The following is a 22,208-nucleotide window of genomic DNA, read 5'->3' on the forward strand; positions in this document are numbered from 1 at the left end:
GCTAATATGACTTTGTTAGCAGCTTCAGCTTGTCCATTGGCTTGGGGATGTTTGACGGAGGTGAACTGGTGCTTTATGTTTAAGTCGGCTACTAATTTTCTGAAGCCTGCATCTGTGAATTGGGTGCCATTGTCTGTGGTGATGGAGTATGGAACCCCGAACCTTGTCACAATGTTCCTATTTAGAAATTTTTGACTTCTTTGAGCAGTGGCGTTAGCTAGGGGTTCTGCCTCGATCTATTTTGTGAAATAGTCTACCCCTACTATGAGGAATTTAACTTGTCCCGATCCCTGGGGAAAGGGTCCGAGAAGGTCGAGTCTCCATTTCGCGAATGGCCAAGGTGAGGTTACGCTGATGAGCTCCTCTGGCGGGGCGATGTGAAAGTTGGCATGTTTTTGACATGGTAGACATGTCTTTACAAACTCTGTGGCCTCCTTTTGTAGAGTTGGCCAATAAAATCCTGCCCGAAGTACTTTTTTGGTGAGTGCTTGTGCTCCGGGATGATTGCCACAGATGCCACTGTGTATTTCTTCTAGAACTTCCTTCGTGTTGGCAGTCGGTACACATTTTAGAAATGGTATTGAAATTCCTCTTTTGTATAGAGTATTGTTTATGATAGTGTAGTATTGTACCTCCCGTTTTAACCTTTTTGCCTCCTTCTCATCTGTGGGAAGTGTTGATGTTTTGAGGTAGTTAATTATAGGAGTCATCCACCCTTGATCTAGACCTGTTATGGCTAGGATTTTTTCCTCTTCCGAGATTGACGGGTTCTGTAGTATTTCCTGGATGAGGCTTCTATTGTTGCCTCTTGGTTTGGTGCTGGCTAGTTTTGAGAGTGAATCAGCTCGGGCATTCTATTCGCGGGGTATGTGGCGGATCTCATATTCCCGAAATTGTCCGAGTTGTTCCCTAGTTTTACCCAGGTACTTTTTCATATTGGGGTCCTTGGCTTGGTAGCTCCCCGTTATTTGTGAAGTGATCACTTGTGAGTCGCTGAAGATAATGAGTCTTTGAGCTCCGACCTCTTTGGCCAGCTTTAAACCAGCTAGTAGTGCCTCATATTCCGCCTGGTTGTTTGAGGCAGGGAACCCGAATTTGAGAGAGGGTTCGATTTGGGTTCCTTGATTACTTTCTATTATCATACCTGCGCCACTTCCAGTTTTATTCGAGGAACCGTCCACGTAGAGATTTCATTCTGTGGGGTTTCTAGAGTATCTGTAAATTCTGCAATGAAGTTGGCTAAGTACTGTGATTTGATGGCTGTCCGAGCTTCATATTGGAGGTCAAACTCGGATAACTCGACTGCCCATTGTAAAATTCTGCCTGCTAGATCTGTTTTCTGCAATATCCCTTTTATGGGCTGGTTGGTCCAAACCTTAATGGTGTGAGCTTGGAAGTACGGGCGAAGTCGTCGAGATGTTAGTATGAGAGCATAGGCAAACTTTTTTATTTTTTGGTAGTTTAGCTCGAATCCTTGTAATGTTTTACTGATAAAGTATACGGGTTGTTGCTCACTGTTCTCTTCTCGAACGAGTGCTGAGGCTACTGCCCGACTTTCTAGCGCGAGGTATAATATGAGTGGTTCTCCTTCTTGTGGCCGATATAGGATAGGTGGCCGTCCTAAAAATATTTTGAAATCTTGGAAGGCTTGTTCGCACTCCATTGTCCATTCGAACTTCTTTCCTTTCTTTAGAGTAGCATAGAAGGGGAGAGATCTTATCGCTGATCCCGCTAGAAATCTGGATAAGGCTGCCAATCTCCCGTTGAGTTGTTGTACCTCTTTGACACAAGTTGGGCTCTTCATGTTGAGTATGGCCTGGCATTTATCCGGATTTGCCTCAATTCCTCTTTGTGTGAGCATAAAACCTAAGAATTTGCCTACTTCTACTGCAAAGGTGCATTTTGCAGGATTGAGTCGCATGCCATACTTCCTTATAGTGTCGAACACTTGGACCAGGTCGGACAATAATGTCTCTTCACTTTGTGTCTTTATCAACATGTCGTCCACGTAGACTTTCATGATTTTTCCGATATGATCTGAAAAGACTTTATTCATTAGCCTTTGATAAGTAGCTCCCACGTTCTTAAGAGCAAAAGGCATCACAATGTAGCAATAATTTGCATTTGGTGTTAAAAACGAGGTCTTTTCTTGATCTGGTGGATACATGGGGATTTGATTGTATCCGAAATATGCATCCATAAACGAGAGGTATTTATATCCGAAGGAGGCATCTACCAGAGCGTCGATGCTTGGGAGTGGATAAGGGTCTTTTGGGCAGGCTTTGTTGAGATCTGTATAGTCGGTGCACATTCGCCACTTTCCGTTTGATTTTTTCAACAAGACGACATTAGCTAACCATAGTGGGTACTTGACTTCTCTTATGAATCCTGCCTCCAGTAGTGCTTGTACCTGCTCTTCCACAGCTTGGGATCTTTCGGGTCTGACCTTTCTACGCCTCTGTTGTACTGGCCGAGATCCAGGGTAGACTGCTAGCTTATGACACATTAACTCGGGGTCTATGCCTGGCATGTCTGCAGCCTTCCACGCAAAGAGGTCGACGTTATCTCGTAAAAACTGTACGAGTGTTTCTTTTATGTCTTTTTTTAGAGTCGTGCTAATATTGGTTGTTTTGTCCGAGGTGTCTCCGATCTAAACTTTCTCCACTTCACCTTCGGGTTGTGGACGGAGTTCTTCTCGTCTCTGAACTCCACCAAGCTCAATTGTATGGAATTCTTCTCTTCCGCCTCTGAGATTTAGACTTTCGTTATAACAGCGGCGCGCCATCTTTTGATCTGCTTTTATTGTAGCTATTCCTTCTGCAGTTGGGAATTTCATGCATAGATGTGGAGTTGAGACTATTGCGCCGAGTTGATTCAATGTTGTTCGACCTATTAAGGCATTGTAGGCTGAACTCACGTTGACCACGATGTAGTCTATTTTGAGAGTTCTGGATTGGTTTTCTTTTCCGAACGTTGTGTGTAGTGAGATGTATCCAAGTGGTTGTACTGGGGTATCTCCCAGTCTGAACAGGCTGTTCGGGTATGCTCTAAGCTCCTTTTCTTCCAAGTCGAGCTTGTCAAAGGCAGTTTTAAATAAGATGTCAGCAGAGCTCCCTTGGTCTATTAATGTGCGGTGGAGATTGGCGTTTGCCAGGATGATGGTGATGACCATGGGATCGTCGTGTCACTACAACAAATATGGCCTTTAGCAACGCCAAATTTCGCAACGCCTTAAAACCGTTCTCTTAGATAGGTTTAGACAACGGTTTTTTAAAGTGTTACTGTTGAATTCAGTTTTTCATCAATTTTTAGCAACAAAATAAAACCGTTCTCTTTGACTATTTTAAAGAACGGTTTTATAACCGTTACCATGATTTGGCTTTAAACAACGGTTTTTTATTGTTGTTTAAAGAATTGTACAAAAGAAACGCATTAAAACCGTTGCCGAAATACTACACTTTAAAACCGTTCCATTAGATGGTCTTAGACAACGGTTTTTACAGTGTTGTTGTTGAAGTTCATTTTTTCATTATGCTATAGTAACAAAATAAAACCGTTCTCTTTGACTATTTTAAAGAACGGTTTTACAACCCTTACAACAATTATTTATGAAACAACTATTTTCTAATATTATTTAAATAATTATACAAATTAAACAATACTAATAAAAATAATTTTAGATAATTATATAAATTGAAACTATTTTTTCTATAAATACTGAATTTATAAAATACTCAAAAACTATTGTTATAAATAAATAACAAATGTTATTTTAAAAAAATAATATTAAAATAAATTTATTATAAATATTATATATTATTATAAATATATAAAAAATATTATATTTTAAACACATAAGGCTAAAATAAATTTATAATAAATTATATATTTTTATTATAAATATATAATAAATATTAATATAAAGAAATAAAATTAAAATAATTTTAAAATAAATATTATATATCTATTATTGATTATTATATAACAAATATTATTTTTGAAAAAAATAAAATTAAAATAAATTTATAATAAATATTATATATTTTTATTATAAATAATTATTTTGTTATAACAAATATATATTTTTTGTTAGAAATAATTATTTGAATTCATCAATAGATTGATAAATAATATTTTTAAATAATTTTAATATAGTATATTAGATTTTAAAATTATTATTCTATCCACCTATTTTTATCAATATATCTATTTTATCTATATCCTTTTATAAAATCTCTCATTCCTAACTAAATTTCCAAATTAAATAAAAAATTCTAATTTCCAAATTCTAAAACCCTAAACACCCCCCCACTGAGCACACAACCCCCCACTCATAAGCGTAACACATACACACACACGGACAAGAGAGGAGGAAGGAGAAGAGGATGGCGCCGACGGGTTAGGTGCCGCCGTCGCCATCGTTGCCAAGCCCGAAGGAGAAAGAGAGTCCACAAAGGGAGAGTGAGGGACGAAGAAGAGAAGCCGCGCTAACCCCGCAACGCCACTGCGTCGTCGCCTCCGTTGAGCAGTCGCCATCGTCGTGCGAGAAAGGAGAAGGAGCCGTCGAGGGGTCGCTGAGCCGCTGCCGTCGCCGTTGCGTTCGTTTCTGTCACAGAAGCTTCCATTTCTGTCACTTTCATGTTGCGGAGAGAAAGAACTACGCATGAGCCAGGGGCCAGGGAAAGGGAGCCACCGCCGTTGCATCCTGGCTACGCCGCCGTTCAATTCGTTGTTTCATCATGGCCATAGAGAGGAACGTGAATGGAAAAAGAAACAGGGAAGCTGCTACTTGGGATTTGAGGAAGACGGCTCTGTTCTGCCTCGCCTCTAGGTTCTGCAAGTTGCCGGAGTCTTCAGCCGCCGGGAACTAGTACTGAAGCTGCCCAGAATCACTACTGCTGCTGCCATGGGAGCTGGTATTGGAACCACTGATGGAGCTGCTGTGTTTAGTGATTTTCACGAGTTGTGACATCGAGGTAGGGAATATTTTATTAAATTAAATATTTTAAACTTTGAATGCCTGAAAAGTTTACTGGATTATTACGAATAGTTGAATGCTTCGTATGTAATGGATTTTGGTTGTAGATTAAATGTGTGACTGGTTGTGCTTCTTGTTTATTTTACGATAGTAAGGTAGAACATGTTGATATGTGTATGCTGTAGTCTGCAAGAGTGTGTTGAGAAGATACATGTCTAATGTTGTTCTGATTTTGATTTGGAAACTGGTTCTCTGAAAATAAAAAATTCCTATAGCTGTTTAGATGCTCTCTTTACTAACTTTGTTTCTTATATTCTGATTCACAGTTTAAGATAGCCCTTTTTTCTACTTTTCATTTTCTTCAGGATTGAAATTGTAGATAAATGCTTTTGCCATGACACAATAGAACAGATTGTTGATTCTTTGGTGAGCTTTACATCTTCCATTAAATTTAAGTACCTCTAGCACAACTTTATCTTAGAATTTCATTTATTCTGCTGCTAAAATGTCTTTAGTGTTGCTTTTAGTTGTAGTCTCTTATCTTGTTAACTCTATTTGTACCAGCTAGTCTTGATTAACATCTATCTATTATGAGTGGCTTAACTTTCTGGTAACAGTTCACGGTTTCTTTTTCCATCTAATTACTTAAATTTCCATTAGGAAAGAGTGGCAAGTGAAACAAATGATGCATGGTGCATTTCTACCCTAAATAGACTTAAAGAAGCTTCGCCATTGAGCTTGAAGGTTTCCCTGAGATCAGTGAGTTTCTTTTTCTTGTCAAAACTCATTTGAGTTCTTGATTACTATGCTTTCTTCCTTCCATACGAGAAGCTACTTACTATAATGTAAACCGTCTAACATTTTCTTGTCAAAACTCATTTGAGTTCTTGATTACTATGCTTTCTTCCTTCCATACGAAAAGCTGCTTACTATAATGTAAACCGTCTAACTGATGCAGATACGAGAGGGTAGATTTTAAACTCTTGACCAGTGCTTGTTGCGTGATTACCATACGACTTTACAAGCAAAATCTAAGCAGATTTCTGGTGACTTTTGTGAGGTAATGAACATTGCTAGCATTACAAATCCAACATCATTCAAAGATGAGGTTTCTAGGTGGTTTATAAATGTGAGACATTCTTTGCCTTTGAGCTAGCTTTGGGGTTGAGTTAAAATAGGTTATAGATTTCTTGTCTCTTGGCAATTTGTCCATCAATTGTTGTTACTTTTACGTTTACAGTTGAGTTAAAGACTCTGATATTATTCTTAATTTCTACTATTTACTTTGATGTTGTCAAATGATGGCCTTAATCTGAGCTGTTTTATTAGTGCTGATTTGATTTTAGAGAGTTCATATAGGTTGATTTTGCTGTTTAGTGCTGCTTTATCCTTGTTAATGGCTGATTTCATGCCTTGTTTTGATTGAGCAATGATGATGATGGCCTTATTCTGAGCTGTTTTATTAGTGCTGATTTGATTTTAGTGAGTTCATGTGGGTTGATTTTGCTGTTTAGTGCTGCTTTATCCTTGTTAGTAGCTGATTTCATGCCATGTTTTATTTGAGCAATGATGATGATGGCCTTATTCTGAGCTGTTTTATTAGTGCTGATTTGATTTTAGTGAGTTCATATGGGTTGATTTTGCTGTTTAGTGCTGCTTTATCCTTGTTAATGGCTGATTTTATGCCTTGTTTTGATTAAGCAATGATGATAATGGCCTTATTCTGAGCTATTTTATTAGTGTTGATTTGATTTTAGAGAGTTCATATGGGTTGATTTTGCTGTTTAGTGCTGCTTTATCCTTGTTAATGGCTGATTTCATGCCTTGTTTTGATTGAGCAATGATGATGATGGCCTTATTCTGAGCTGTTTTATTAGTGCTGATTTGGTTTTAGTGAGTTCATATGGGTTGATTTTGCTGTTTAGTGCTGCTTTATCATTGTTAATGGCTGATTTCATGCCTTGTTTTGATTGAGCAATGATGATAATGGCCTTATTCTGAGCTATTTTATTAGTGCTGATTTGATTTTAGAGAGTTCATATGGGTTGATTTTGCTGTTTAGTGCTGCTTTATCCTTGTTAATGGCTGATTTCATGCCTTGTTTTGATTGAGCAATGATGATGATGGCCTTATTCTGAGCTGTTTTATTAGTGCTGATTTGGTTTTAGTGAGTTCATATGGGTTGATTTTGCTGTTTAGTGCTGCTTTATCCTTGTTAATGGCTGATTTCATGCATTGTTTTGATTGAGCAATGATGATGATGGCCTTATTCTGAGCTGTTTTATTAGTGCTGATTTGGTTTTAGTGAGTTCATATGGGTTGATTTTGCTGTTTAGTGCTGCTTTATCCTTGTTAATGGCTGATTTCATGCCTTCTTTTGATTGAGCAATGATGCTGATGGCCTTATTCTGAGCTGTTTTATTAGTGCTAATTTGATTTTAGAGAGTTCATATGGGTTGATTTTGCTGTTTAGTGCTGCTTTATCCTTGTTAATGGCTGATTGCATGCCTTGTTTTGATTGAGCAATGATGATGATGGCCTTATTTAGAGCTGTTTTATTAGTGCTGATTTAGTTTTAGTGAGTTCATATGTGTTGATTTTGCTGTTTAGTGCTGCTTTATCCTTGTTAATGGCTGATTTCATGCCTTGTTTTGATTGAGCAATGATGCTGATGGCCTTATTCTGAGCTGTTTTATTAGTGCTAATTTGATTTTAGTGAGTTCATATGGGTTGATGTTGCTGTTTAGTGCTGCTTTATCCTTGTTAATGGCTGATTTCATGTCTTGTTTTGATTGAGCAATGATGATGATGGCCTTATTCTGAGCTGTTTTATTAGTGCTGATTTGATTTTAGTGAGTTCACATGGGTTGATTTTGTTGTTTAGTGCTGCTTTATCCTTGTTAATGGCTGATTTCATGCCTTGTTTTGATTGAGCGATGATGCTGATGGCCTTATTCTGAGCTGTTTTATTAGTGCTGATTTGATTTTTGTGAGTTTATATGGGTTGATTTTGCTGTTTGTTTAAATTCAGAAACGTCCTATTTACTGGCATAATGTTGCCGAAATTTCTAAAAATTTGTGTTAATTGAATTTCAATTTGTGAATTGAATTTGGTAATTTGTTTCTTTAGTTTTTTTTCAATTAAATATCTTATAAATCAATAAGAGGGATGGAATATAATTAGTATCTTTGTATAGAGACAACAGTGAAGAAAACATGAGGACCTACACAATGCTTGAAGATTCATGCAAGACAGTTGGAAGATAGAGAAGAAATTACTCTAGATATTGAAGGAGAGGCGATTGGTCCTACTGATGAAGCTGTAAACAACTTGTGCAAATTTTTGGGCACAATGGCAAGGAATTTAGATTTTGTCCATTAATTTACACAAATTGGAAGGGGATTAAAGATAAAGATGCCATTTGGGAATCTGTTCAAGTGAGAATATTATTATTGTTAGCTATTTCAAACTCTTCTTTGTTATATTTTTTGCTACATTAGATGATATAGTTCGAGGTTGTCATGATAGTATTGTGGTATTTTTAATGTGATTGTGGATCTTACAACAATTTTTGTAAGTCAAATTTGATGAAAAATATTCAATTATTTTTCTTTAGTGACTTTATTCAAATAGTTTAGATTATTTATTGACTCTAAATAATTTAAAAAAATAAAATTAATTTCATTCACGAGAAAACTACTATTATAAATAAAGAATTATATATTACGAAAAATCGTTGTCAAAAGTTACAAAGGACAACGGTGTTAAAACCGTTGCCAAAAAATGACATCAATGGTATTGCTTTAAAACCGTTGTCTTAGATGACTATAAAATGTCAAGGGTTTTAAAACCGTTGCCAAAAACATCAATGGTAACGCTTTTAAACCGTTGTCTTAGACAACTATAAATTGGCAACGGTACAAAAACCGTTACCAAAAAATGACACCAACGGTAATGCTTTAAAACCGTTGCTATTGTGGATAACAAAACTACTACAGTTTAAAACCGTTGCCTATCCAGGTACGGTTTTAAACTGTTGTACCATGAAAAAGAACGGTTTAAAACCGTTGTTTCTCGAGTAACGGTTTGAAACCGTTGTTTAAAATTTGTTTTCAAAACCATTGTCTATACCAGTAACTTTGGCAACAGTTTTTTGGTTACCGTTGTCTTAGGTAAAAAACCGTTGTCTTTGAGCATTGGCAACGGCCGCATATACCACAGGTCAAAAACCGTTGCCAAAGCGTTGCCTAAAGTTTAGGGAACGGTTTTTCAATATACGGCAACGGTTTTTGACCGTTGCGAAAAGCCTTGTTTGTTGTAGTGTGTCCTGAGATGATACCGGATGCGTCTTCTTTGGTGAACGTGATTGCAGGGATGTCGGGTGCTTCCTCCTTTCCTTCGACATGATATACTTCTTTAAGATATCTTTTGCAGGATAATTTGGAGATTTCTCCTCCTGCAAATCCTCCGTGTATCATATGAACATGTCTTTCTGGCGTACAAGGTGATCGCTCGGTTCGTCCGACCTCCTCGTCCCTCCTTTTTCTTTGCTCATCGTCTCGGGTGGCCAAATACCGATCTAGTTTTCCTTCTCTTACTAACTTTTCTATGACATTTTTTAGATCGAAACATTCGTTGGTGGAATGTCCATGGACACGATGGTATTCACAATACTCGTTTCGGTTTCCTCCTCCTCTTTTGCCTTTGAGTGGTCGAGCTGGGGGTATTTTTTCTGTATGGCAGACTTCCTTGTACACATCCACAAGAGACACCCGAAGGGAGTGTAATTATGATATTTTTTTAATTTTTCCCCTTGTCGATCTTCCTTCTTTTTGGACTCTTTATCTTTATCCCGGTAGGTGAATCCAGATTTTGAGGTTTCTCTTAGTCGAGAATTTTCTTCCATGTTAATGTATTTCTCCGCTCGTTCTTGCACTTCGTCTAGAGATGTGGGGTACTTCTTTGATATGGATTGGCTAAAAGGTCCCTCTCGTAGGCCATTGATGAGGCCCATGATGGCGGCCTCTGTTGGCAAGCTTTGTATGTCTAGGCATGTTTTGTTGAATCTTTCCATGTAGTTACGAAGACTTTTCCGATCTCCTTGCTTGATTCCTAGTAGACTGGGGGCGTGCTTAGCCTTGTCTTTCTGGATGGAGAATCTGGCCAAGAATTTTTTGGCTAGGTCATCAAAGCTTGAGATGGACTTCGGAGGTAGGTTATCGAACCATCTGATTGCTGTCTTCGTGAGAGTTGTTGGAAAAGCTTTGCAGTGAACTGCATCTGAGGCGTAAGTGAGGTACATCCTACTTCTGAAGTTGCTAATGTGATGGTTGGGATCTGTAGTGCCATCGTACAAAGTCATATCCGGAAGTTTGAAGTCCTTAGGAATTTTGGTCTTCATGATTTCCCTAGTGAATGAATCTTGATCTTTGCGTGAGTTGTCCTCAGGGGGTGGTCCGAGTAGCTTTTGCTTTGAGATCGGCTTCGAGTTTTAGAAGTTTATCTTCTAATTCTCGACGTCGCCTTACCTCTCTTTGTAGATCCTTCCCAACTTCTCGTTGGTGCTGGGTTTCATTTTCAAGTTGCTTTAAACGATCTTGAAGCGCTTCTATCACTCCCGGATTTGATGAGTTTTTGTCCCCGTTGGATTCCGGAGTATCTTTTAGCGTAGTGTCTGTGTTTTTGTGCGGTGTTCTATCCTCTAGATCCGAATCGTGGTCATTGTCATGATCGTCCGCCATGGTGATGGGAAGACTTCCAAGGTCCCCGGCAACAGCGCCAATGTTCCGAGGGTTACCTGAAACTGTAGGTCGATCTCGAACGAGATCTTCTGTACGGGTCAGAGATGACGTGTCTGGCTGATGGGTGGCAACCGGAGCTGTCGTGTCTGACTTGTTGGACTGGCTGCACTGCTGATCCTTAATCACCGGAAGGTGGGGGGTATCTGTAAGAGACTCCGATGCTTAAGTTAGTATTGGTATTAAACAGGTTTTTAGTAGAATCAGAGTATGAGTTATACCTGGGTGCTCCAGTGTATTTATAATGGTATAGAGTGACCTTTTTAGATAAGATAAGTTAGTTATCTTATCTTATCTTATCTTTGAGTTGAGGTCAAATTATCTTCAAGGGAACTGCCCTTATCTCTATAGGCTTGGACTGCCTTTGGATTTGGGTCGTGTTCCTCTATTTGGGCCCCTTACTGGGCTTTCCTGTCGATTTGACCGACCTCTTTGAGAAGAGGTCGGATAGCCTGACCTGAGGAGGTTGGTCGCTTTATTACTGAACATCTCGGATCGGATAGCTCGATCCAGGGTGTGAATAGCGGCCATGGGTAATTTAGCAAATACCATGGAGGCTAATGCTACTGCAACTCTGGAAGCTGTGCAGAGATTGGGCCAACCGGCCAAAAATGGAAACGGGAATGGTGAAGGGAATGCTAATGATAATGCTGAGGGAAACGGCGATAACACGGGTGGTGTTCCGATGACCTTGGCGACATTCCTCAAGATTCATCCACCAACTTTCCAAGGATCAACTAATCCTACTGAAGTGGATAACTGGTTCCAGGATATGGAGCGTGCTTTACAGGCGCAGCATGTTCCCATCAATCAATATGTCGAGTTTGCAGCTTATCAGCTAGCGGGAGAGGCCCAACCCTGGTGGCAAGCAGAGTGTCGCTTGCTATAGCTTCAGAACACCAACATTCCATGGGAGGTGTTCCAAACGGCCTTCTATAAGAAGTACTTCCCTGAGTTTGCAAGGGAAGCAAAGGAGATGGAACTAATGCAGCTGAAGCAAGGTTCCCTGTCTGTGGCAGATTACACTAGCAAGTTTGAGAAACTTTGTAGGTTTTCTAGGGTATGTCAGGGTGCCCCAGAGGCTTATGAGAGTTGGAGGTGTATTAAATACCAAAGGGGGCTAAAGGACAACATTATAACTGTTGTGGCTCCTATGGAGATCCGTGTCTTCTCCGACTTGGTTAATAAGGCAAGAGTGGTGGAGGAGTATGCCAAGACCGTGGCGGCGTCCAAGGACACTCATGGAGGGAGCTCTAGTCGGGGGCGTGGCAAGTATTTTCATCCGAGAGGACAAAGCTTCAAGAGAAGAGGATATGTGCTGCAAAATCTAGGAGGCTTAAGAAAGAACACCCATGATCAGATTCATCATGGCAAAGGGAGATGAAATCAGAGTAAGAATTCTCCGGATTTAGCTTGTGATCGTTGTGGACGTTTTCATCCATATGACTCTTGCAAGGTTGGTATAGGTGGGTGCTTCAACTGTGGCTTGCCTGGTCATTTTGAGAGGGATTGCACACGTGGGAAGAACCCAAGTGCGGGTCAGAGTCAGCACCAGGGGCGAGTTTTTGCTGTGAATGCCAAGGATGCTTCCAAGGCAGATCCGTTAATGAAAGGTATATGTTTAATTGGTGATAAGACTTTAGTTGCATTGTATGATATTGGAGCATCGCATTCGTTTATTTCGTTTGCTAAAGTTGAGGAATTAGGCTTGAAAGTGTCAGAGTTACTATTTGATCTGCATGTACATACTCCGCACCAGACAGTTATGACTAGGTCATGGTGTAGGAAAGTAGGTTTCAAGCTTGAGGGTAGAGACTTTGTGCATGATTTGATCTGTTTGCCATTGATTGGATTGGAAATGATTTTGGGGTTTGATTGGTTGTCAAAGAATCGGGTTTTGTTGGATTGCTTTGAGCGGTCAATTTGGTTTATGCCGGAAGGAGAAAATGGAGCAGTGGTAGCTACGGGATATTACTTGAACTCTATAATGGTGCACTGTAGTGGGGAGGAGTGTCAGGGTTATATTCTATTGGCTGCTAATGCGTTGGGGGATGCCCAGAGCTTAGGTTAGATACCGGTGGTTAAAGACTTTCTGGAGGTGTTCCCGGAAGATATCCCTGAGTTCCCACCTCAAAGGGAGATTGAATTTGCGATTGAATTAGTGCCGAGAGCCAGACCAGTGTCAATTGCGCCATATAGAATGGCTCCGATAGAGCTGGCAGAATTAAAGACTCAGTTGGAAGAGCTTCTGAACAAGAGGTTCATTCGACCGAGTGTATCACCGTGGGGAGCGCCAGTTTTATTGGTAAAGAAGAAAGATGGAGGAATACGATTGTGTGTGGATTACCGACAATTGAACAAAGTGACTGTAAAGGATAAGTACCCGCTGCCAAGGATAGATGACTTGATGGATCAGTTGTAAGGAGCTGGAGTGTTTTCTAAGATAGATTTGAGATCCGGTTACCATCAGATCAGAGTGAAGGAGGACGATATCCCTAAGATTGGATTTAGAACACGCTATAGACACTACAAATTTGCGGTGATGTCCTTTGGGTTAACGAATGCACCTGCTGTTTTCATGGATTACATGAACAGAGTCTTTCGTCCTTTTTTAGACAAATTCGTGGTGGTTTTCATAGACGACATCTTAGTTTATTCTAAGATGGTGAAAGAGCATGAGGAGCACTTGAGGATTGCGCTGCAAATCCTAAAGGAGCAAAAGTTATACGCTAAGTTGTCGAAGTATGAGTTTTGGAAGGAGGAAGTAAAGTTCTTAGGTCATATGGTGAGCAAAGGAGGAATAGCCGTAGACCCTTCGAAGGTAGAAGCGGTGATGGAATGGGAAAGACCGACGACTGTGACGGAAGTCAGGAGCTTTTTGGGCTTAACCGGATATTACCGGAGATTTATTGAAGGATTCTCCCGGATTGCACTACCAATGACTAAATTGAAAAGGAAAGAAGCGCCTTTTGTATGGACGTCAGAGTGTGAAGAGAATTTTCAGACTTTGAAGCAGAAGTTAACTTCAGCACCTGTTTTAATCTTGTTGGAACCGCATGAACCATTCGAAGTGTATTGTGATACGTCCCTGAAGGTTTTGGGTTGCGTGTTGATGCAACACCGGAATGTGGTGGCATACGCATCGCGTCAGCTGAGACCGCATGAGGTGAATTACCCAACTCATGACTTGGAATTAGGGGCGATTGTGTTTGTATTGAAGATTTGGAGACACCACTTGTACGGAGTGAAGTTTAGCGTATTTTCTGATCATAAGAGTCTCAAGTACATCTTCGATCAGAAAGAGCTTAACATGCGTTAGAGGAGGTGGATGGAGTTGCTTAAAGATTATGATTTCGAGTTGAGTTATCACCCTAGAAAGGCGAATGTGGTGGCAGACGCGTTGAGTCGAAAATCTTTAACAATAGCTTGGATGAGGAATAAGGAAGAGGAGCTAGTAGATAAGTTTGTGGATCTTAAGCTGGATATTGGTGAAGTTACCGGAAGAGCTTGTTTAAACCAGCTACAAATCTCAAACACGTTTAAATCAGAGATACAAAGGGCTCAACAAGATGAGCAGAAGCTTCAGCAGTTGTTTCAACCAGTTGGTGATAAGAGGTGTAGAGAATTCACTAGGAATGGTGAAGGATTTTGGAGATACAAAGGAAGAATTTGCATACCGGATGTCGGGAGTTTGTGGCAAGACTTATTGTCGGAAGATCATAACAGTGGGTTTTCCATTCATCCTGGAATTACGAAGATGTATTATGACCTAAAGAAGATGTTCTGGTGGCCTGGGATGAAGGGTGATATAGCAACTAGGGCTGGCAATTCATATCCTACCCGTGGATACCCAACCTGGTCCAATCCGTTTGAGTAGGGTAGGCTACCCGACCGCTGTGGGTAGGGTAGGGTACGGTCCGGATATGCATGCGGGTAGGGTAAGGTATGGGTTTAGGGTGTATCCTACCCTACCCTACCCGCACCTCATATATAACACATATTTTATAAAAATTAGGTATATAGCGAAGGAAGTGAGAGTTGAACCCACAACCTCCTTTATGTAATGACTTACAATAAGTGAACAACTACTAAAACTAGTTAGTTAATTTAGTAATTTAGAGCATTACTTTTTTATTTTTTATGTTATTAATATGTATAAAATTCGAAATGATTGAATTTTATATTTACTTTGAAAAAATTTGATATTTCTGTGGGTAGGGTAGGGTAGGGTTTAGAATTTTAGGGTGCGGGTAGGATTAGGGTAGAGAGATTCTCAACCTGCGGGTAGGGTAGGGTAGAGTTTTAATAAAATTTTCAACCCGCGAATAGGGTTAGGGTAGGGTTCAAACCCTACCCTACCCTACCCATTGCCAGCCCTAGTAGCAACAGTGGTATCAAAGTGTTTAACCTGTCAGAAGGTGAAGATAGAGCAACAGAAACCGTAAGGGATGTTACAGCCACTTGAGATTCCGCAGTGAAAGTGGGAAGGAATTGCAATGGACTTTGTGACCAGTTTACTGAGGACTAGGTCGGGATTTGATGTGGTTTGGGTGATCGTGGATCGCTTAACCAAATCCCGCTCATTTTCTGCCTATCCGAGTAAACTATTCTATGGAGGAGTTGACAAGATTGTACATCAAAAAGATAGTAAGGTTACATAGTGTGCCATCGAGCATAGTGTTGGACTGTGATCCCCGATTCACATCAAGGTTTTGGGGAGCTTTCCAAAGAGCTTTCGGTACGAAGCTATGTCTCAGTACCGCATATCATTCGCAAACCGATGGACAGTCGGAAAGGACTATTCAGACGTTGGAGGATATGCTGAGAGCATGTGTTTTGGATCAACCTGGGAGTTGGGATCGTTACATGCCATTGGTGGAGTTTGTGTACAACAATACCTTTCATGCAAGCATTGGGATGGCTCCGTATGAAGCCTTGTATGGACGGAAGTGCCAATCTCCACTTTGTTGGTATGAATCTGGTGAGGTAAGTGTATTGGGTCCAGACTTGATAGCAGAGACTACTGAGAACATTAAGAAGATTCGTGCAAGGATTCTAACTGTTCAGAGTCAACAGAAGAGTTATGCGGATCAGAGGAGGAAATCGTTAGAATTCGAAGTGGGAGAACATGTATTCCTGAGGGTTACACCAACAACCGGGATTGGAAGAGCAATCAAGACCAAGAAGTTGAATCCGAGGTATATAGGACCGTTTGAGGTTTTAAGGCGATTTGGGACGGTGGCGTATCAAGTTGCTTTGCCACCTCATATGTCTAACTTGCATGACGTATTCCACGTGTCACAACTCCGAAAGTACACATCGGATGTGGCTCATGTGTTGGAGCCTGAGTCTGTTGAGTTGAGGGAAAACTTAACTTTCCAAGTAACTCCAGTGAGGATCGATGACACTAGTGTGAAGAAGCTGTGAGAAAAGGAAGTCTCATTGGTTAAGGTTGCTTGGAAGCGAGTAGGAGTTGAAGAGCATACTTGGGAGTTGGAGACCAAGATGTGAAAGGATTATCCCGAGCTATTCTCAGGTAATTCAAATTTTGAGGGCAAAATTTCTTATTTGGTGGGGAGAATGTAAGAACCGCAACTAATCAACCGGTTAGTTAAGCAATTAATATTGCCCAAATTAGATTCTGAAAAGTTAGAGTGAGAATTTGAGGATTTAAAAGTGATTTTTGGACACAGTGGGTTTTTTGAGTCAGAAAATGTGTCTTCTGCAAAAAACTGTGAAAAATCGCGAATCAGTAGTTGAACCGGTTGAACCAGTTCGAGTTTGTCTGGTATCGCACGAGAAAAGTGAAAACTGACAAAAACCTTAGAAAAATATTAGAAGTTGAAAACCAGGCGTTAATTTTAAAGGTTTGACCCGAAGTTGGGCCAAACGGGCTAAAAACTCTAACAGGTTGGACCGGGCCCAAGTTGGGCCCAAGCCCAAGATATAAAAGGTTCATTTAATGAACCAATCAGCACAAACACACTCAAACACACCCATCAGAAATTGAAAGAAGGAGAGGAGAAGACATTGAGCACTATTTATCATCTTCTTCCAGTGCGCATTTTTATTTAGAAAACTATGTTTTCCGACTCAGAAAAATTCACTGAGTCCAAATATCATATTTAAATTATTAAATTCCGATTGTTAAATTTTCTAACCATATTCGCTCCTATTTAATTTACTATTTAATTAATTACGGTTTGACCGGGTTTTATATTCTACCCCCCAACAGAAATTTTTGCCCTCGAAAATTCCATCTGCCACCACGAGTATGTGAGCGTAGTTTGCCTTTACATCCAACGCATAGTAGTCCCAAGGTCTTTTTACTCTGCGCGCTTCTGTTGCCGCGCTCTAATTCCTTTATCTTCGAGGATCTCGCTCATTCGTCCAACGCTGACCAACAGCCTCGTTCATTACTTTCATCATCTCATCAACTCACATCTTATTAAATCTCAAATCATGTCATCAATAATATCACCATCATCATTAATCATGGTCATCATCCCACATCGCTATAATTAACCAAAAATCATCACCATACCTTAATCATACTCCATCACTATCCTCTCTCTCTCTGTCAAGCCAATTACCACTAATCACAGCTCAACTCCAAGCATAACCTCCAAACTTACTTTCTTATTCCCAAACCCTTAAATTTATATATAAATTATTGTTTTAAAGTCTTTGACTAATTAATCAAAACTCTCTTCGTTTTTAGAAATCAAATGAGTTTGAAATAAAAAGTTAACAAAATCATAAGAATCCGGTTTTCTTTAATAATCTATAAAAATATTCGAAACACATCTCTTTTGTTAAAATTACTCAAATCAAAAATCATTTTTTAAAATCATAACCAACACTCTTTCAAATTCTTGGAAAAATTTCGACGGCACCTCCCCTAAGAACTGGAGTTTGCCACTCGTCACGGGTTCCCTCAAACTAATCTCAGTACAACATCAGCATTTCAATTTAATGGTTTTGAAACTCGTCTTTCAAAACCAATCATTATAAATCTCAATCTAAATCCAAGGTCACTATGACCAAATATCATAGTACTTATCTCTCAAACACAGTGACTTGCACCCACTTATCATCTAAATCCAATTACACATCAACGATAATTTCTTCATTCAATTCAGAACTATCAAAGTTCATAGTCACAATTTATCCCAATTATCTAGAATCATTATCTGCATTAGTTCACTAACCTTTTAAGTACTTAAAGTATAAAGCATTTCTAATCATACCCTACTATTCCTTATTATTACCATACTATGTTAACACTCCAGCAAGCTTCCGCTATGTCACTCTAATTATTAACCACCAAGAATCCAATCATGAATCCATGTCATATTCTCCTATCGAATCACAAAACCTAGGCCCACTTCTAAGCTTTCTCAACCTGACAGAAATAATGCTTATGCTCATCGTGAGACTCAACCACATCCTCTTAAAAATCCTTGATCTCTATACTCACATTACCTAATCATTTAAAACCTATAATATCCGTTGCCTAACAATTTGTTATCCTCCAATTTCTATACAAGTGCTCGATTTTTACAAACTTTCATTCCCATTCAAATCCAACTATTCCAATGTCAATTTGAAGCCCCTTCTGCCCTAAATCATCAAATTCCAATCAACTCAAACCAAATTAAGCAAATCGTTCAAGCAACTATCCACCTCTAAGTGTTCAACTCATCGATCCAAAATCAACACACCATTCTCATATATATCACTGCCAAGATTCCTATCACGGCGTTCCCTCACCGGTTCGTTCTTGAGAATTTCTCTTTCCGATTACTTCATTCATGTCCGTGAGACACCCTTCGGGTCTTGTCCATACTGGCCAAGCGATATCGAGGTGATCAGACTCAATATCTCCAGTTAAGTGCTTTAAATTACCAAAGGTACACTCATGGATTTCATGCTAGATGGATCGATTAGATACCCTAACTAGCACAGGCATAGACTCTGAGTATGCATTGAAGCATAAGCAGTTCCATCCCTTAGGCTCACGAGGACGAACTGCTCTGATACCATAATGTAACACCCTAATATTCAAATCCCTATGCTCGAGTCATAAGTTAATGATAATAAGGTGGTACGACTGATAAACCCCATTTGGAGGGTTTATCTTGTGTTAAATTTAGAGGATTTTATAACCTTTTAACCCACATTTATCCAATGAAATAGCATGGTTTTATAACTTCTCTTTTAATTGTGCTTAAGTGTGAAAACATGCTTTTAGGTCTTAAAGTAGCTAAATTCAATTCACCTTGATTCCATTAGATGCCTTGATGTGTTTGATAAGTGATTTCAGATTTAGGAGGCAAAGATTGGATCAAGGGAATGAAGAAAAAAAGCATGTATAAATGGAGAACTCATGAAGAAATGAAGGAATCGCAAAAGCTGTCAAGCCGACCTCTTCGCACTTAAATGACCATAACTTGAGCTACAGAGGTTCAAATGATGCGGTTCCAGTTGCGTTGGAAAGATAACATCTGGGGCTTCGAAACGATATAAGATTTGTCATTGTTGCTATACGTATGGTGACACGTAAGTGCACTGTACGCGAACGCGTCGTTGCTACCATATGACCCACTTAAAGCAATACGTGGCCAGCGAATTCTAAAGCCTTGTGGGCCCAATCCAAGTTATTTCTGATGCTATTTAAGCCAAGGATTGAAGGAGAATTGATATACTTTCACACATTAGTTTAGTTTAGTTTAATTTTTGGAAGGAAAGTTAGTTTTAGAGAGAGAAGCTCTCACTTCTCTCTAGGATTAGGATTTTAGGTTTTAGATCTAGATCGAGTTCTTCTTCTCTCTTCTAATTTTCCTTTTCTTTCCTTAATTGTTCTCTTGTAGTTGTAGAATTCTTCTTTCCTTGTAATTCCTTTGTATTGTTAGTTGTAGCTTATGAACTTTCTTTTGTAGATCTACATTTCTTCTTCAATGCAATTGGTAAGTTCTTTGTTGTTTCATAATTGTTTTGCCTTTCTATTGTTAATCTCTTACTTTTTAGTTGTAGATTCCTTTAATTCTTGCAATTAATAGTGTTTGCCATTATTGCCTTCTATGTGTTTGTTGAAATGCCTCTTCTAGATATGAGTTAGATTTTGTTTCTCTTGGCTTGGGAAGGTAACTTAGGAACTCTTGAGTTACTAATGTCCAAGTGATTGACGATTGGAAGCCGTTAACTCCAGATCTCACTAATTAATTTGGTGTAGAACTAGGACTTATGGACTTGGATTGACATAGCTCATTTAACTTTTCTTTATTAGTTAGAGGATAACTTAGTGGGGTTGGTCCTTGCCAATTTTCATGTTGTGGTTAGTGATTAGGATAGAGATCCTTGACCACCAACCTTTGCCAAGACCTTTTTAGTTGTTAGTTTATTTTTATTGTCATTTATCTTTCATGTCTCTTATCAAAAACTCCAAAACATACCTCATAACCAATAACAAGACACTTTATTGCAATTCCTAGGGAGAACAACCCGAGGTTCAATACTTCAGTTTATAAATTTAGGGGTTTGTACTTGTGACAAACAAATTTTTGTATGAAAGGATTATTGTTGGTTTAGAAACTATACTTACAACGAGACTTCATTAGTGAAATTCTAACCCACACAAAAGTCCTCTCATCAAAATGGCGCTGTTGCCGGGGTTTTGCAATGGTGTTATGTTATTGGTTATTGTATATATGTGAATATTGTGAATAGGTTTGTCAATTGCTTGTTTTTAGTTTTTTTGTTAGATTTATTTTGTTTTTCCACTATAAATTCTCACTTTGGCTATGAGTTTGGTCCTAATTGTGTTGTAAGAAATGTGAACTCCAATGATGACACTCATTATGGATGGAACCAACAAAGATGGGAGAAGCCTCAAGGAATTGATCACTCCTATTGGCAACAACCTCCGGATGCATATAGGTATAATTTCCATCCTAATGCATGTCAATTCAATGGCTATGGTGAAACTTTTTGTGATAATCAACTACCACCATCATATGCCTATGACTCTTATCCTCAACATGAACCTCAACCATTCTTACAAGCCTCTCATTACCAAACACCTTCCTATGATCCATATCCATCACATGACCAATCACCCATACCATATTCTTATGACCATTATGAGCAAGAGCCTTTAGAACCACCACAATCCTACCATGATTATTACCAAGAACCACCTCAATGCACACCATCTCCATACCCTTACCAAGAAGAACCACCTTCCTACTATGAACCCTTTCTCCAAAATAATGAACCCTCTTATCCACCCCAAGCCCCAATAGATGACTCTCTCACCTTGCTACTTTAAGGACAAGCGGATATACATAGGAACACCCTAGAGTTTATGACTAATTTGACCAAGGTAGTGCATAATTTAGCCTACCAATTCTTAAACACTCAAGGTGCTTCCATAGCCACATGTAGAGAAACAATTGAAGAGTATAGCATGAAGGAGAGATTGGAAACTCCGGTGGGTGATGAGGGATACCACTTTGTGTTAGAACAATTGGAGGAGCCTATGATCATTGAAGAAAAGGAAGAAGTGGTTGAAGATTTGGAAGATGTTGAAAGTCCATGGGAATGTAGCATCATGGAGCACTCTTCCAAGAAGCTTGATATTGATGTTGATGAGGGTGCGCAACCTCCAAGGCATGTCATCGTTGGAGACTTGGAAGAGGCTTATCAAGAGATGGATTCAATCATGGATGAATTTCTCTCTACAATGGAATCCTCTCCCATTAGACATGAAGTTAAAATTATAGAAGAATGTGCACAACCTTCCATACCCTTGGTGAGTAATGATAAAGAGAGTGAATCAGAAAAGAGCTACCAAGGGAAAAAAGTTGAATTGGTGTATATCGAAATTGAAGAATATGAAGAGGTTGATCAAGAGATGAATTCATTCATCAATAAATTCCTATCCGAAATTGAATCACCTCTCATTGGGCAAGAAATTGAAGTTCTTGAAGACAACACCAAGCCACGTGATAAAGGGGAAAATGTTGAAATTGAAGAAGTTTGCGAAGTGGTGGAAACAACTAAAGAAGAGCCTAAAGAAATAGACCTTGCATTGTCTAAGTGTGGGGAGGTCTCCTTCCCCAAGTCACCATCCAACCCAACATTCAAGTGGGTAAAATTCTTATCCCTAAGCTTTGCTTTCTCACTTGAATATGGGTTAATTGAAAATGATGGTCAACTTAGAGCTCTTTGTGGAATTAAGAGTAAAAGGGAGTTGTGTAGTGGTTGGAGGTTTGGAATTAGGCTCATCAAGGTCAAAACCTCAAAGTATAGGGACTATGATTGGATGAATGCTACTTTACATGGGTATAGGAAGAGGACTTGGTGTGCTCAAGAGAATTCTACTTGTTCTACTTGTCAACCGCCCGAACGGAGAATTCATGGAAATCAA

The 22,208-nt window shown here is 39.3% G+C and overlaps 1 long non-coding RNA gene across 2 annotated transcripts; it reads left to right on the forward strand.

The window, feature by feature from the left end:
- Positions 1 to 4,257: 4,257 nt before the first annotated feature.
- LOC112750516 (uncharacterized) lies at positions 4,258 to 8,594 on the forward strand. 2 transcript variants are annotated; one of them, XR_003175874.3, is made up of 5 exons: positions 4,258 to 4,976; positions 5,344 to 5,404; positions 5,639 to 5,737; positions 5,937 to 6,038; positions 8,176 to 8,594. It is a non-coding gene; the product is annotated as an uncharacterized lncRNA (long non-coding RNA). The 2 variants fall into 2 exon arrangements; XR_011872192.1 differs by lacking the exon at positions 5,344 to 5,404 and having other exon boundaries at positions 4,262 to 4,976.
- The last annotated feature ends 13,614 nt before the right edge of the window (positions 8,595 to 22,208 follow it).

Source organism: Arachis hypogaea, chromosome 15, assembly GCF_003086295.3.
Source record: "Arachis hypogaea cultivar Tifrunner chromosome 15, arahy.Tifrunner.gnm2.J5K5, whole genome shotgun sequence".
Taxonomy (NCBI): domain Eukaryota; kingdom Viridiplantae; phylum Streptophyta; class Magnoliopsida; order Fabales; family Fabaceae; genus Arachis; species Arachis hypogaea.